We start from the raw sequence: 13,735 nt of genomic DNA, 5'->3' as shown, positions 1-13,735 counted from the left end.
CTATGTTTCAAGGAGGGAGGATGCATTACTAACAAATGGCTAGCTTAAGGCTTTGCAGAAAACAAATCATGATACAGTTCTCTGCCCAAAGCCATGGCTTCTGCCAAACTTTTCTGTCCTTGACACAAACTCCAGGCATCTGAGACTAAGGTGGCCCAGCACCACCACCTTCTAAAGTGGCTTCAAAAGGAGGAAGAGAAACACATGGTTTAGTGTTTGGAAGAGTAGGGCACACTTAAGTTAGTGCGGGGGGTGACTAAAAGATAAATGGAGGAATATACTAAGTTGACTGATGGGAAAATGCAATATAATTAATATACTATTTCTCACTAAATGAATATAGAATTAATTATAATTTCAATAAAGAGAGAAATAATATAATTTCGAGAGAGAGAGAGAGAGAGAGAGAGAGAGAGAGAGAGAAATGAAAACATGTCCTCTAAGTGCTGTCCCCTCAAGAACAAAACGAACCACAAGGAGGATCCCAGTGACCATCTTAAGAGCCAGGATTGCAAAATAGAAAAGAACAATGCAGTCAACTTTTGCAGAAAAGAAAAGCAGAGGAGAAGCGCAGAGGAGGCTCAGCCGCCACGGGACATTTGGCTGGGCTCTGCCACCTAAGAGTCAGCCTACTGCCCTGGCTGTGGGCCTGCTGCTTTGAGCCTGCGGCGGCAGCGAGACCGAGAAGCCTAGAGCCGGCAGCCCAGACACGGCAGCGGCGACGACAAGCATGGCCTCCTCAGCAGCGGGCATGCAGTGCATGAAGGCAAGCAGGAGGACTCTGGGCAGCAGCCGGCCAGGCCGCCTCCATAAACCGGTGCCCCATTCACGGAGGCCCCGTCTGAAGGTCCCGTCTGACTCTGAAATGTGTCGAAGTTTATGACACACACTTCCGCCTTGGCCTTTCTGCTGTTGCGTGCCCCGGAGGTGGTGTGGCTTTGTGAGGAACAGGAAAAGATGTAAGAAAAACAATAGATGGTTTAAAAAAAGTGATGGAAAATTTTTGAATCCAGAGTTAAATTCACAGAAGATTTGCAGAAAATGAGTGATTCTGTAGGTGACAGTGTTGAAATTAAAAGTGACTTTGAGTTTAAAACCAAACAACGAATTGCTCAAAAACCTCATTCCAAACAAAAACTTCAAATATTTTTGAAGCAAATTTTGCAAATGAAGTAAAATCTGGGGATTTGCTTGCTGATAAGAAACTGTGGGCTCGACTTGAAGAACTAGAGAGGCAAGAGGAGTTGCTGGGTGAACTTGATAGTAAGCCGGATACTGTGACTGCAAATGGAGAAGACCCAGCTTCTTCTGAAGTGGAGAAGGAAGATCAAAACACAAGTATGAATATGATACATCAAGAAACAAACTCTCTTACCCCCAGTAGTTATCATTAGGATGTTACACATTCAGAAAATTCAATGGACAAGTGACTAGTCAGTTGAACTCTTCAGTAAATGGTTCAAGTTTTTGTCAGAGTAATGAAGAAGATGATGAAGACAACAGTCATGATGGTGATAATGAAAATGACCACAATGCTTCAAAGATTGGAGATAATTCTGTACCAAAAATATATTTTCCTCACACTGTTTAACCTAAGAGGGTTCAAATAAATACTGGGAAAAAATACCACTTTAAATTCAGTGAAAAGAAAGAAGAAGTCAAACATAAAGGAAAGAACAAATCTGGAAGAGTGGTCATTCTGCTCAAGAGCTGCCTATAATTAGGACTCCTACTGACATTTACAGAGTCTTTGTTGATGTTGTGAATGGAGAATATGTTCCTTGTAAATCTATTCTGAAGTCTCGAAGCAGAGAAAATAGTGTTTTTAGTGATGTCAGTGAAAATAGTGATGCTGAATTTGATGATAGGAGGGAGTTTTGAGCAGTATTAGCTGTGAAGCCAATTGCAGTGACACCAGTGAAAGCATTTTAGAAGAAGAACCACAACAAGAAAATCATCAAAATAAACTTTTGCCATTATCAGGAGCACCTGAGGCTTTTTCTGGAACTGTAATAGAAAAATAATTTTTATCCTCTTTAACACCACACCCAGTCATTGCTCATCCTGTACTACTCACCATTCTGGAACAAAAAGAAATTCTGTCAGAAGTATCAGAAGAAACTGCCAAAAGGGTTTCAAAGTTCAAAGCTGCCATATTTCAAAAGAAAAACTAGGAAATTGGAGTATACATCCTAAAACCTAGTTGTGAATTTTTAGAATGTATAAGCAAAATATGTTACATTTAGTTTGAAATAAGGTGTTTTGAATTAGTTTGGTAGCAAGCTCTCTTATTCTTATCAGTGATATTACAAAAATCAAAGTAAATGTTGGAATACAGTAATATTCAGCTTGTTTTGTTAATTCTCTTACTACTAAGTTGGCCTTACAATTTTGAAGTATTTTTCAAAGAACACAGTTCGTACACATTGCTTTTTTGTTTTAAACTAAATACAAGCAGTTTTGCACCAGCTGTGATATTGTGTGTACCATATGAACCATTTTAAAAAATCTTTTAAGATATCAAATAGATTCAACAATTACTTGCTTTTGCATTTTAAAGGCACTTTAAAAAAAAAACCTACCTCCCTCATAGTTTTGTAAGCTAGGTGGCATTTTAAAAGAAAGAAAGAAAAACAAACAAATACACAAAAACCTCTTTCCTTTGAATGTCATACTGCAATCTTTCAGACAGAAAGCTACACGTACCCCATGGGAAAGTTTCTTTGACTGGAAGAATGATATTTGTAAAGCATTTCTTTTCAATTAAAAATTTTATGAAACTTTGTCTGTAAAATGTTGCAAACTTTATAATTTAGAATTGAATATGGAAATGTCTGATTCATATGTGTATATACCACACAACAGATTCTTGAATTCTTACAATTTCATAGGAACTACTTCTCCCTCTTCTGTATAATTTTCACTGGGATTACCTTTGGGAGAGAAGAAAAGTTTTTCTAGATGTTTTAAAAGATGAATGAATTAATTTTTCAAATAAAAATTTTCTTAGATTTTAATCTTTCAACATTTTCATTCTTTAGGCCTTCTTTACGACTGCTAAATAACCAGATAACATAGTTACTTTGTTACTTTGTAGTAAAATTCCTCAAAAATAAATTTAATCTAACATTGAAAATTATACTGCAAGTGTTAATAATTAGCTTGATGCATGCTAAAATGTAGCTTTTAAAAAGTATTCTGCATTAGTAATAAAATAAGCCATCAATGCCAGTTCACCTTCTATTAATGGCTAAATATTTAAGGGTTACTTATAGCTTCTTTAATGAATTCTTGCTTCACCAAGGTGAAATTATGTCCTAGAAAATTAGAAGCTATTTGTAACTAGAACAACACAACTGTAAACAGTTTTATAAATAAATATTTTAATAATAAAGGGGTTAGCTTGAATCCCCAGTAATTAATTGATAAATTAGAAAAGAGAAATGATTTTGAAAGATCACCTAAAAATGTAGAAAATTTGTCCTATATTCAGTTCTGATCAGCTGTATATTTTGTAGATAAAAACAGTTTTTGTTTCAGTTAACCCTGCTCCTAAACCAAATAGTATGAACCACTCACAAAGGAGCTCTCTCTTTCCTTCCCAATTTCTATTTAAGTTATCCCCACTCCTAAAGCCAAACATGTTAGAAGAAGAACCTTACACCTGTTTGGTCTTATAGCATCCAGTCTGAATTTTTTGTCTTTATTTGCCACATATTTAGTTTATAGAAATACAGAAGCTGTAGTCCATTTGTGGTTCACCCTATTCTACAGAACCCAGAATGAGACAGTAAGCTGAGTAAAAAGTGATTACTCAATTTATTTTCCTATCTCCATATTTTTTTACTTTAAAATTCCATGGCAGCAATAGTATAAAGTAAGTAGCTTTAAAAAAAATGCATGTCTAAGTAACTAATAGTGGTATACCAGATCCCTTGGGTAACTTTGGTGCCTGAAACAGCTTAGTGGAAGACAAAAGCAGAGCTGAAGTGTACAAAAACAAACATGAAATAGAAAGTGCAGATTGGTACTACCAAGCCCTGCTGGTTCCATTGCAGTTACATGGCAGAAAAAGAGACTGAGCTCAGAAAAAGAAACTCAGAGCCACAAGTTTGTGGTATGTTTTCAAATACTTAGCAGAACTAGGACTAGGACATCATTTTTCATGCCTATCCTCCTTGGCACTGACTCATGCACAAAATCCTACCAACTCCCATGTTGGACCTCAAATCACTAGCAATCTAATACTAAACTACCAGATTGGTGATATTGTAAGGCACAGCTGAGTTAACCCATCACTTCATATAAAAGTACATTAGTATTCATAAGCTGCAAATTAAATTTCTCTAAAAATAAGCTATCACTTGTTTAACACTTCACAAAATGCCTGAGAAGGAAGGGCAGTGGGGTTTATTACAGAGAGATGAAAGTGGGTGGGGTGGGGGAGTGTAATAAAAATATCTTGAATGGTGTGTAGGGGGAAATTCGTGTTTTCATAAAATCATGTACAAAAGAAACAGAAAGACCTACAAAGAAACACTGCTCTTAGGGAATAATTTCCCACTCCAAGTACTATGGAAGGACTAACTTCACGGGGTTAGACAAGTGACCAAATCTAAACAATAATGCTTTTACAAAGAAAGTCCTTTCTGGGAAGACAGCTAAATCTTTTCACAGAAGAACATGAGAAAGCTTCAGAAACCAGGATTCTTAAGGTGTGAAGCAGGAGCCCCTCCCCTCCCAACTGCAGCCCTGGGCCTGCCCCACTTTGGGAAGTCCTGTGAAATAGAGTTGCTGATGTGTGATGGTTTTGCTGGAACCAAGCATCAGCAAGTGTCCCTACAGTGCTGGAGGTTGGGGGACACCTCCTAGCTGAAATAGCAATGCTCCTGGAGAGGTGAACAGTGCTTTTCCTCTGGGCAATTCTCAGGGTGGCAATACTATTACAGAGCTTCTAAAGGCTGAGAAGTTAGGCTAAAGAAGGGCATAAGGGTGGGGGTGGGAGGGTGGTTAGACAGGGGTTAGAGCTGGAGCACAAGGACCAAAGTTCCAGGACAGAGACATAAATATGCTGCACCACAAAACATGCCTGGCAGGCAAAGGCAGGTCTCAAATTCTCCACTGACACCTCAGCACCCTAGCTTTGGGCAAACTCTTAAGCCTGAGCGCATGAGCTTTGTCCCTCTTGGACCTTCCAAAAGTTCTATTTCCCTCTTGCTGCAGAAGTGGTAGCCTTAAAGGGTACTCAGCCTCCACACCCACTGCCTCCCTCCCCGCCCACCTACACCTTGGTTTCCTCCTGGGCTCCCGCACGGCAGCCTCCTCAGAGTAATGCATCCCAGGTAAGATGCATTTGCAAAGTTCAGAGGCTGGGAGCAGGCAGCAACTTTCTGCCCAGCTAAGTGGGTCCAGGGTACCAGCGTGGCCCCTGGCTGAGCTTGGGGTGTCAGGGTAGTGGAAGAGATCTATTATGTACTTCCAGAGCATCCAGCGCCTGTGCTGCTACTACAGGACCGCAGGTCCTGCCTCCTCCTCCCCACACAGCTCCAGACACAAACATAGGGCCTGGATCTTTCCCCATCCTGAACCCAGTAGGGGACTCTCCACAACCCTGGCTGCAGACAGGCGCTCTTCTGGGAAAGGCGCACCCAGTCTCCTTGCCCTAATGGCCCCCACCACGCAGCCCGCCTGCCTAGCCACCCTTGGTTGCTGCCCCACAACCTGTGCTCCCCCACATTCTTCAGACAGAGAGGCGGGGAAGTGAACCCCTGGGAGCCTACTCCCCAAGTCACCTGCATTTGCATTTCTTACAAAATGTACTGCAAGTTTCCCTGTTGGAGCCCTTTAGAATCCCAGCGCATGATCACCAGGAGATTTAAAGCGGGACTCTACTCCGCTTATCCCTGTGGGACCCAGACGCAGGGTTTGACAATGCTTTCTAAAGAGCAGGTTTAAATGACATATTATAGAGGGCCTGGACTTATCTTCTCTGCCCGGGATTCCCTTCAGGCATAAGCCCTGCTCAAGTATTCCCAGTGGAAGGATGTGTCAGAAGCAGAGAGAGGGACTGAGTTATAATACTTGGGCACCAAGAGCTACACAGGGGAGGAAGGAGGGGACTGATGGAAGAGTGGGCCCCTGAGGGAGGGGGCCTCTCTTAACATTGGTAAAGGTGATACCGGTGGCGAATATTGTGTGAGCTAATCAGAAAATGTAGCGCAATGTCCCCAATCCTGCAGCATAAGTACAGGAGAGCTTGCCGATTTAGCTCCTGCCAACCTTAAACTGTAGCCCTTCAATATTTGACCAAGCATTGGCAACCAAATACATTTAGGAAAAAAGAAGTTCCTCTGCCCTCCTTGTGATGGATTGTGTCACAGTTGATAATGGTCTTTGGTTCACAGACGTGGTTCCAGCTGCTACTTGTTTATTCATGCAACACTGTCCTGATTCCTTGTATGTATCCCTGTCTTCCTGCAGTGCAGAACTGCAGATATAGCTCGATTAGCAACAGACAGGTTATTATGAGAAAAAACATAACATGATGCATATTTTGTTTACAAGTTGGGTTCCTGTTTTTATTAAGACTCTTTCCACTAAGACACTGCAGCATATGCGTTCCTCTGCTGAAAATTTTCCAAAGAAACCACATTCATTTGGGTGAAAAGCAGTCCACCCTGAGAAAAGAGATCCTTGTGGTTTAATGATAATAATTTGAAATCATTTCTCCTGAAGAGGTACACTGGTTTTACCATAGGAAAAATGATAATATTCCGGATCTTCTCCCAGTTTTGTTTTTCCCTCATGTGGTATATTTCTTTGAGACTTCTAAGTGATTGCTTTTTCTATGCCAGGGTGAATAATTTATCCCCAGTTGATCACCACTGGATAATTAACAAAATGTGGGGGTGGGGAAAATCCTTTTTCAGCATGAAGCCAAACAAAAAGGCAAAGAAATCCCAACCAAGACCAACACTAATCAGAGAAAGCAGTAATACACAAAAGGTCCCCAAAGGGAAAACCATAGCCTTTAACTTGAACATTATGAGGATGGGTGGACCTACAGAAAGCAAAGCAGGATTCATCTTACTGAGAGAAGATTGCCATTGTGTAGCCTCTAGGAGAGGTGGGATAGGAGAGTAAAGGAAAGGAAGAAAGGAAAAGGAAAAAGGAAAAAAAAATAACCACCACACACACTAACACATCAATACCACCTCCAGGACTGGGTCTGACAGCTGAAGACAGAGTCTCCCTTCTCCCATGACTTGTATGTGTGTGTGTATATATAATCAATCACCAGTGCTCAGTGGGATCAGATTGAACCTGCAGTTCTCAATCACTAGGGAGAAAAGATGCAAATATAGGTGCTCTCTCCCCTGGTTAGTCTCTTAGTAGATAGAGAGCTCCACAAATACCCTTCCTCCTTCCTCTTACTCTTCCAGTTTCCATCCACCTTGAGCTTGAGGAAAATCTCCCCTGTGTATTCCTCCTCTAGCCTTGGAAGGCATTAGATGGAGGAGAAGGGGTTGAAGAAAGGCTTTTCACTATGTAGCCACATGCTCTCAGACCCATCAACAGTTAGGCACTTCAACCAGTCCCAGGAGGGCACTGTCACTGCAGTCTCAGCCTGGGCACTCCTGAAGGCTTCCCACCAGCCGGACTTGGTCCCAGCCGCAGTCTCAGCCCATACATGACCCTCTCCCTCCTCTTCCAGACTCTAGTGGGCCTGCTGCTTGTTATTAAAGCCAGTCTAACAGCTTTCTGTTAAAGGTGGATTCAGAAAAAGAAGATCAACAATTATAATGAGTAAACCTTAGAAAATGCATGGGGTGGGGAAGACAGTTTTATAACTTTCCACACTGCCAAAATTACCTCCACTTTTTCATTTTCAAAAGGAGTGTGTAAAACAACTCAAACATTAAGGAAAACCCAAGTTCCTTGAACTCTTGTTATGTGAATCCTACTTAAGGTGCTGTTTGAAAAATGTAAACTAGTTATATGACAAATATGCATTTCTAGAAACAGCCAATCAAAAGTACAGTCAATAAAATCTAGATACAAACTACTTTTTTGTAGGGAGGGTCATGTATATGCACATGAGAAAGTTTACACCTTTTCTAAAGACAACCCAATATCTTGAAATATATTTTGTAAAAAAAAAAAAAAAAAAAAAAAAAAAAAAAAAACCCTGATTCAATCACATCCTATTAAGCTGTTTATTTCCGCACCATTTGATTGAACATTAAGCTCACCTTTGTTTACTCCTCATCTGCACATATCACCCACACCACAGTCCAGTCCAACAAAATGGACACATTTGCTACTTTCTTAACTATATTACCCAGGTTCCACTTACTCAGAAAACCAAAGTATTTGGAACAGAGCTGTTGGTTTATTTTATTTAGGGAAAAAAAAAGCAATATACAATAACAAACTTCAGTGTTTCTACTACTTAAAATTAGTAAAAATCAGCAGAGGATTTTGGAGAAGTAAAATTGATCACTCTCACTTATTTAGGTGAATGAGTTAAAGTTGCACTAGCTTAATTCTATTTTAATAGAAAAATTGACACAATAATTTAAACTCTAATTTTAAAACATACATTAGAAGCTCCAGGTTAATGTTTAAAAAATTAAATCTACTGTCTTAACTGCATGGTATAATCAAACTATCTTATAAGAAAGAAAAGAATATTTAAATTTATGTAGATTATATAAATGTAATCAACTTATGCAATAATGGAAGAGGCTGGCTTTTAAAATAAACTTTTCAATTACAAGTCGCCAGAAAATAAAAATGTAATAAACAATTTCCCATCTCTCTGAGTGTTCTAATAAATAAAAGATATTTCCAGACATTATAATTTGCATCAAATACCCTGAACTTTTGGGAAAACCAGTTAATTTTTTGTTAAAATAAAAGAACTTGAAACAAGTTTTATTAAAGTTAAAAGTAAGAAAGCTAAATAGTGATGGCCTCTAGATGTCAAAAGAATCATATTAAATTTATTGAATAAATTACTAAGATTAATTGCAATCTAAAAAGCTTGGGAATAAAAGGAGGGAATTTAATTAAAATTAAATTGATTTAATGTCAAAGGTTTTAATAGGAAGAAGCATGCTTGAAATTAACATAAAGAGTAGATTTTTTTGAAAGAAAATAAGTGAGATAGCATTGCCAAATAATAGGAAATGATTTTATTTATGTAAATCATGGACAGATACCATGTATTGCTTCTGTAACACTCTGGTGTTTTTTAGGGGTTTCCAGAATTTCCAAATATATCATCACTGGATAAATGCAGAAGAAACTGTTGAATAAAAAAACACTCTTCATCATCATTTTCATAAACAAAACTCTCTATCAATGTTTTCCAAACTCACTAGACTCTACAAGCTTGCTGATTTCCACAGAATATTTTAAAAGCACAGTAATATTTGGGGATTATTTAATATTTTTATATGCTAAGTCTATATAAAGAGTGCTTCTCTAGCCATCTCTTGTTGAACTCCAAATCCCCCACTCTTCTCTATACTATGACAGTGAATTTGTTCCCTATCAAAATAAAGAATGACTTCCAGAAAGCCATGAATTCTTTCACTACTTATTGGTGGGAGACTATGATCCAAAAATATTATGTTTACAGGAGTTCCAGACCACTATTTAAGTTTCACTTTGCAAGATATTAAAAGGTTTGCTTACCCTTAGCTGTGCTACATTGAAATCAATACTAGATGACAAAATAAAAACTAATAAAAGACAAAGGCAAGTTTTAAAACACATTTAAGTAAAAATAAGGAAAGCTTGTAAGAATTTACAGTAGAATCTGTAGAGCATTGATTAAAAACATTGACTGTTTTTATAAGGCTAAATTAAAATAAACCCAATGCTAATAATCAAATTCATTTAAAACTTTAGCTTCCCTTTAGTTTATCATGGATTTAGTATATCATCGTATACAAACCAAAAAGTAAGTAAAATGCACAGAAGTTCATGAAATGGTAATTTTTTATACAAGGAATTGCACCCAGGTGCACTTTACCACTGAGCCACACTCCCTGCCATTTTTATTTTGAGACAGGATCTCACTAAGTTGCAGAGATTGGCCTTGAACTTGAAATCCTCCTGCTTCAGCTTCACAAATATCTGGCATTACCAGGCATGCCACTGTCCCCATCATATCACATACATTATATTTTAATATAGAATATGAAACATTCATAAGATTATTTCAACAAAAACCTATAAAACTATTTTTCCATGTTTTTAAAATTTGTTTTCTATTTTTTCCCCTCTGTTTCACTGTTTCTCTTATTTTAATAATAAAACCTTAGCCCACCACAGTTTTGAAAGGACATGTGGGTATCTAGATGGAGAACATAGTTTGCAGTCCCCATTATAATTAAAACTGGTTATATGACTAGATTCTTACCAGTGATATGTGAGAAGAAGTGATATTTTCAACTTCCTTATCACATTCTTCAAAGGAAGTTGTTAGCCACTTCTTTCTTCTCTTCTTCCTGTAAACAGCAAAATAATGGTGTGAGCAGCTTTGACTAGATTCTGACCAGTGATATGTGAGAAGAAGTGATATGTTCAACTTCCTTATCACATTCTTCAAAGGAACTTGTTAGCCTTCCACTTCTTTCTTCTCTTCTTCCTGTAAACAGCAAAATAATGGTGTGAGCAGCTTTGACAGCAAGGACAGGATCACACAAAAAGAACAGTGAAGTGCAAGATAGAAGAAACCTGGAACCTTGGACAGAGCCACCCCCACCATCCTGAACTACCTACCTGCCTCTACACTGTTAGATGAAAAGTAATAAACTTTTATCTTGTATGAACCTATCTTGGTTCCTCTGCACTGCTGTAACAAAATACTGTAAACAGGGTAACTCAAAAACTACAGAAATTTATTTCTCACAGTTGTAGAGGTCAAGTAGTCCAAGGTCCAGGTGCCATAAGGCCTGGTGTCGGGTGAGGGCTTGTTTCCTCATAGCACTGCCTTCTTGCTGAGCCCTAACATAATAAAAAGAACAAGGAGCTCCCTTTGGCCTCTTTATAAAGGCACTAATCCCATCCATGAGGGTTTTACCCTTATGATTCAACCACCCTCCTAAAGAGGCTGCCTCTCACTACTATCAAATTGAGCATTCTGTTTCAATATAAGAATTTTGGGGGGATACAAGGATTTAGACCAGAGCAGATCCTTGTGTTTTTGTGTGATTTTGTCACAGCATTTTATCTTCTTTGCTCATTTATAGACCAGACTTTAATTAATAAAATCACACATACTGGAGTTATTTATGTTTAAATGATAAAGAGCACAAGTCCATAATCTATTACCCATGGTTTTATCCTGTCTACCATTCTCCTTTCCATCAACTGGGACATCTACTTATATTTTTGCTGCCTTTAGCAAGCACATGCTTATGCTCACCAGCAGGCAAACATCTGATACCAGATCTTCCTTCCCCTGTCTCCTCCTTTGACTTGTTCCCTGCCCATCAGATGTAACCCATGACAGTGTAGACTTTATGATCTTGGTGATAAAGCTTTGATTACCAGAAGGAGACAACAGAGGAAAGTGATTGAGAGCGTTGGTCCTGAAAGGATTCAACAAAGGAAAAGACCAATATGTACACAAAGACCTCAGACCTATTCATGCTGCAAACCTCTTTTTAAAAGAAGAAAGCTTTGTTTGCACAGTTATTCCTTCTCTATTGTTGAAGGATTCAGGTTTTCCAAATAATTCCAGATATACATGCAGTTTTTTCTCTGCTGCAGCTCTAAGCCATTATAGGTACCTAACACATTGCTGATAAGAATTTGCTTTGAGTTGGTGATAGTTTTCTTGATACCTAAAAATTAATTAGCACCTCTTTTGACCCCCTCAATACTCAAAATAATGTAAGAAAATTCCACTCTTTGTCCATACTATGTTCAGAGAGTATGAGGCTAGAAAAGTGAACCTGCCAAGAGACACAGGCAAAAGCAGATGAAGTCCCTTGAGTCCTCCAATATATGAGCTTCTCTTGGCACCACACACAAGGCTTCATTTCTCACTGAAATGAATGTTATCTTAGCCCATACTGCAGCAACTGACAGTAAAGCCCCCAATTCCCTGCCTGACCAGCAAGAATCCAGGGGAGCCTTCTTTGCATCTTCTAGGGCAGATGGGAGTTAACCATTCACAAGTAGGTCTGGTCCTAAGCAATTTGAGGTGTTAAGCAGCATTACTCATTGTATCAATATCGCTCCACCTTTATATCCTGTATCTCTTATTAATAAATATGTAACAACTTCTTTAAAGTGATTGAAATTTCAATGTGAAACAAACATCTTGGCACAGACTACCTCAAACTACACTCTTTTTCTCTACTAGTCCAAATTTTTGTTATAGTTTATCCTAGAGAAATGTGCCCCCAGTTGGAAGTCATTACTATCTGTGATTTGAAATGTTCTAAGATGAGACTGTTTTCTGTGCAGAGTCTGGTTCCTTCATTTCTGTGACTATTGAAATAGGACAACTTTGGATCTATCATTTTATGTTATTGGAGAAATTTGTCCACTGAATTCTTCAATTTAAGGAAAGATTCATATATTCCAGAATACAAAGTATTATTTTCTCTGGATACTGTTTTGTAAAATTTGTATATCTGTATTGAAAGCACAACATTATTGAATGGGCACTTAAATAGAAGAGGAACATTCCTCTGTATGATAAACTTTCTCAGCTCAATACCACCAACACCGTTCTATACTCACCTGAAAAAGAAAAAAAAAAAATCCCCACAATATTTATCTGTGTGGTTGAAGATTAGCTCTAAAATGCCCTCAAATAGGACTTGGATGGCAGAAGAGAAGAGGCTACCATTCTCTGAGGATGGCTGCAGGTCATTCATGGGATTTACACTGTATTCCTTGATAGCCTTCATTTTTGTTGATGTAGCCTGAAATTACTAAGAATCCTAGCTGCTCCCCAACCAAATTTTTGACAGCATCACTTTTTTAGGGCTTCATTCTGAGATAACAGATGATAGTTCCCTTGACTTTGACTTCCCAACTTTTCTAACAGGTATAAATACCTAATTGCAATGTTAAAAAACTCACACCAGAAAACACAAAGTGGATTTAGTTTTCCCAACTAATTCCAGATATACATGCAGTGTTTTCTCTTCTGCAGTTCTACGCAATAACAGGTGCCTGACACATTGCTGATAAAGAGTTTTCTTTGAGTTGGTGATGGTTTCCTTGATACCTAAAAATCTGGAATGCTAATGAGAATATTCACCCAGTAGACACATTTTACCTCACATTTAACCATTCCTATACTACTCCAGCCTGGGCTTCCAGAAAGCTACTTTTTGGAGAAAATTAAGATGAATCTGTGGCACAATGCATTTTGAATTGACTAAAAATGATTTAGTTTTACTTATTATATTTCCTCAAAAAAGAGGTTTGTAAAACTAAATTCAACTATTATATAATTTCTTGACTTGTAAATTGAAATTTTCTGTCCTAAAATGGCATTTATAAAGAAATTTATCAAAATTAATGTGAAAGTTTCAGTCTAAAAACTGTGTCATATATTCTAACAGGTTACAAAAATGCAAAAAAATAAAAAAAAAATAAAAGCTAACTCAAAAAGAGTTTATACCAAAGAATAAATAGCACAAATTTTTGTATTATGTGTTTCCAGAGTTCAAAAATTAAGGTGATTTAATTTGCTCAA

At 38.0% G+C, this 13,735-nt stretch overlaps 1 pseudogene; it reads left to right on the top strand.

Moving 5' to 3' along the window:
* The first annotated feature begins 965 nt into the window (after positions 1 to 965).
* LOC143385903 (unconventional prefoldin RPB5 interactor pseudogene) lies at positions 966 to 2,174 on the top strand (annotated as a pseudogene).
* Positions 2,175 to 13,735: the final 11,561 nt, after the last annotated feature.

This window comes from Callospermophilus lateralis, chromosome 11 (genome assembly GCF_048772815.1).
Source record: "Callospermophilus lateralis isolate mCalLat2 chromosome 11, mCalLat2.hap1, whole genome shotgun sequence".
Taxonomy (NCBI): Eukaryota; Metazoa; Chordata; class Mammalia; order Rodentia; family Sciuridae; genus Callospermophilus; species Callospermophilus lateralis.
The sequence above is the reverse complement of the archived record's forward strand: the minus strand, read 5'-3'. Positions and strand labels throughout refer to the sequence as shown.